We start from the raw sequence: 4775 nt of genomic DNA on the forward strand, positions 1-4775 counted from the left end.
GTGGTGCAGCAATGGTGCTGAAGTTTTTAACAAAACGCCGATAAAAGCTAGCTAACCCATGAAAGCTTCTTACCTCAGTGATGCTTTTTGGCGTTGGCCACTCCTTGATGGCCTTGACTTTCTCTTCATCCACCTCAATACCCTTTGTACTAACAACGTAACCAAGAAAAACAACTTTTTCCATGCAAAAGGCACATTTCTTGAAATTAGCATACAACTTTTCACATCTCAACACATCAAACACATATCTCAAATGCTCAATATGTTCATTTAAGTTCTTGCTGTACACTAAGATATCATCAAAGTACACAACCACAAACTTGCCTATGAATGCACGTAGGACATGGTTCATTAATCTCATGAAAGTACTGGGCGCATTTGTAAGTCCAAATGGCATAACCAACCATTCATAAAGCCCATACTTAGTCTTAAAAGCAGTTTTCCATTCATCACCCTCTTTCATTCTAATTTGATGGTACCCACTTTTAAGATCAATTTTACTGAAAATACATGAGCCATGCAATTCATCAAGCATATCATCCAATCTAGGAATGGGATGGCGATACTTTACCGTGATATTGTTGACCGCCCTGCAATCAATGCACATCCTCCACGTCCCATCCTTCTTTGGCACTAGTAGCACTGGTACTGCACAAGGGCTCATGCTCTCCCTCACGTACCCCTTGCTCATCAAATCCTCAACTTGCCTCTGAAGCTCCTTTGTCTCCTCTGGATTACTCCTATAGGCTGGTCGGTTTGGAATAGCAGCCCCGGGCACAAAATCAATCTGGTGCTCAATGCCTCTAATGGGTGGCAACTCATTTGGCATCTCCTCCGGGAATACATCCTCAAACTCCTGCAACAAAGAAACAGCCAAACTAGGAAGAGACTGATTAGTTTCATCAAGAGTAAGATAAGACTCTTTATAGACAATAAAAATCATAGGGCGATCTGCGAAGAAAGCCCTCTTAACCTCACTCTCTCTTGCATAGAAACTCACTTTTGCCTTTCCTTTTCTCTCAGAAGACTCTCTTTCTTTTTTCTCTCGTGGCTCCACTCTTTTTTCTTTACTCTCAGCCACCTCTCTACTTTCTTTTTCACTCTTTCTTTCATGCTCATATTCACTCCTACTCTTTCTTTTTTGCTCAATCTCTTTTTCACTCTTTCTTTTTTGATCACTCTCATTTTCACTCTTTCTCTTCTGATCACTCTCATTTTTACTCTTTTTTTTTTTGAGCAACCTCACTTTTCAATTTCAGTTGGTCCTCATAGACCTGGCTTGGAGTTAAAGGAGCAAGTTTAGTTGTTTTGCCCTCCTTTTCAAAGCTGTACATGTTCTTGAACCTATCATGTGTCACTCTCCTATCATACTGCCACGGCCTCCCCAACAAAATATGGCCCGCATGCATAGGCACAACATCACAAAGCACCTCATCTTGATACTTCCCAATAGAAAAAGTAACCAACACTTGTTTATCCACCCTAACCTCTCCACAATCATTCAACCACTGCAATTTGTATGGTCTAGAGTGTTTTAAGGTTGGTAAATTCAATTTCTCAACCAAAGTAGTGCTAGCCACATTAGTACAACTCCCTCCATCAATGATCATACTACATACCTTATTGTTGACATGGCATCTAGTATGGAAAATGTTCTCTCTCTGTTGCTCTGCATCATCCACCTTAATGTGTGCATTAAGAGCACGCCTGGCAACAAGAGACTCACCTGTCACAGGGTATACCACTCCATCATCATCACTAGCATCATCCAACTCAGGTACCTCATCACTATCATCCTCACTCTCAGTCATCACCTCCCCATTCTCACACATAATCATCCCCATTCTCACGCATAATCATCACCCTCCTATTTGGACATTGAGAAGCAATGTGCCCTGAACCCATACACTTAAAACATTTGATATCTCTATTCCGTGAAGGTTGGGATTCTACCTTGGGTTTGTTGCTAGTTCCCTCATCTTTTCCCTTAGGTGGTTCGGTCTTTCTCTTTGCTTCAGCTGGATCATTCCTATCCCATTTTGATTTCCAAGTAGTGCTAGAAACCGTAGTGTACCTTGCTGTCCCTTTTCTCTTTAATTGCCTCTCCACCTTCATAGCCATGTGCACCATGTCCTCTATCTCCACATAATGCTGCAATTCAATTACATTGGCTATGTCCCTATTCAACCCACTCAAAAATCTAGCCATGGTGGCCTCTCGGTCCTCCTCTACATTAGCCCGAATCATCGCCACCTCCATCTCCTTATGGTAATCCTCCACACTCCTAGACCCCTGTGTAAGATTTTGTAATTTCTGGAAAAGGTCTCTATAGTAATGGCTAGGAACAAATCTCCGCCTCATGAGAGCTTTCAACTCTCCCCATGTCTCTATAGGCCTCTCATAATTCCTTCTCCTATTGGTCACTAATTGATCCCACCAAATAATAGCATAATCAGTGAACTCAATTACAGCCAACTTCACTTTCTTCTCCTCAGAGTAATTATGGCAATCAAACACCAACTCTATTTTTTTCTCCCACTCTAGATAAACCTCAGGGTCAGTTCTACCTTGGAAAGATGGTATTTTCATTTTGATGCTACCAAGGTCTCTATCTACACCATCCCGACCCCTTAGATTCCCCTCAAGTCCTCTTTCATGCCTAACTCCTCTATTTCTACCCGACCCAACGTCAGATGCTAAATCTTCCTCTTCCTCACCATCTCCTTCATTCTCATACTGATTTTCAACTCTATGCTCACGTCGCCTCCTATCCCTCCATACCTTGTAGATTTCTAATCGCTGCTTCTTGATGATCCATCCTATCCCTCACTTCACCCAACACCAAGTTCAACCGCTCAAACTGTTGTTGCATGGCTTGCAGCACAAAGGATGAGTTATCTGCTCTCCCCCTTGGTGATGCGCTACTCCGATGAGACATTATCAGGCGCTGCACAAGAGAATGTTAGTGGCAAAAAAAAAAAATAAACCTCACACACTCCCTCACGTGTTTACACTCGAATAACGACACTCCACTCGTGTTTCACTCCTAATTGGCTTTTTCCGATAATAGTCTCACACTCTCTTTGCCTTTTACCTCAAGAGTTTTCCCACTCAAGTTCTTTAAGAACTAATTGACTCAATCAAGACAAAGCAACCTTGTTTTATCCCAACTAGTAATTAGATCCAAGAAACAAGAACAAGAGAAACACGGAAGGAATGGAAAAAAAAAATGGCACGTGAATCAAGGAAATTATACGAATGAAACAGTAACAATAAGACAAGATACCAACTAGAATCACCCCCTTTGATGATAAGGCTCAAGAAAAAAAATCTCGATTTTTTTTTTTTTTTTCACGATTTTTTTTTCCTTTCTTTTCTTTTCTTTTCCTTTCACCAACTGATTTGATCACAATCAAGAATAAGCAGTTGAGAAAAACCCTAACAATAACTCAAAAACCCTTGGGCAAGTGATATACGGCAGCCCCTAGAACAAGAGATTTCAGCCAACACAAACCCTAGAACAATGAATTTCAGCAACCCTAACAATAGTGAAGAAATCTGCTAACCACCACTATTTTTTTTTTTGTAATCAATCCTAGAAGAATGACGCCCTAGAATTAAATATGCAAGAAATAAAAGATAGAATAAGACCTGATTGGAAACCTTGCTCTGAATACCAAATGATATGAACCCGTGGGAATGAATTCCCTTGAACCCACAATCAATTTGAAAACTCCCCAAGAAAGCCAAAAATCAAGTCAAGGATGGAGAATCTAGACCCGATGAGAACTCGTTTCAAGAACCTAGATTATATTAAAATCTAGACCCGTTGAAGAACCCGTCTCAAGAACCCAGATTACAAAGGAGGAACGCCACAAAGGTTGTGATTTACCTTTGATAAGTTCAAGAGTTCAATCAAGAACAAGAGGAGAAAACTCAACTCACAAATAAAATTCAATATTGTCTAACTCTCAAATGAGGCTACAAAGAGTTTTTAAAGCCAAACCTAATCAAAACCCTAGCCAAAATAATGCCCCTTTTACCCAAAATTAAACTTGATGAACAGTACCAGCTACAGTACGCGCGGCTACAGTAACCCCAACAGTAAATTGATGAAACCCTAGTTCCTAAAATGTAATTTTCCAAATAAGCCCTTGGCCAAAATACAAGGCCTTCCCAAAAACATAGTTCAAAAGAAATAAGACATGTGAGCCAAGCATCTTCAAGCCCACTTATTCTAAACTAATAAAATAAATCATTTAACCAAATTGGAAGCCTCCAATAACAATAGGCCGTATCTTTAAGTCATGTCTTCCACAGCTTGAATAAAGTGGATCAAAACTGGTTCTTCTTCTTTCAGACCCATCTTCAGTGTTGGGCTCTTGCTGGCTTCATCCCAGGTGGATTGCACCAATCCTTGCATTGCTTCCTTGATCTTCTTGGCCCTTGATCTTGTAATTGGCCCATCTGGAACTTGCAAAGGATCTTTAAGAGTAGGCCCACCTTGGTTCCTATCAGAGTGATTTCGCCATAGGAGTTGGCCAACTGCGAAATCAAAACCATTCTTGAAAAAACAGTCAACCCAAATAGGAAAGATTGGTCTCTTAGGCTTTCAGACACTTTATAGGCTTATAGGACATCTTTTAAAATTGTCCTAGGCATGTTTCCCTATTGTTTGGTTTACGATAAACCATGTCATCTCCCTATTGAGCTAGAACACAAGACTTATTGGGCTGTCAAACAATTTAACTTTTCCACTAACAATTCTAGTGTTT

This window comes from Juglans regia, chromosome 6, assembly GCF_001411555.2.
Source record: "Juglans regia cultivar Chandler chromosome 6, Walnut 2.0, whole genome shotgun sequence".
In the NCBI taxonomy this organism is placed as follows: Eukaryota; Viridiplantae; Streptophyta; class Magnoliopsida; order Fagales; family Juglandaceae; genus Juglans; species Juglans regia.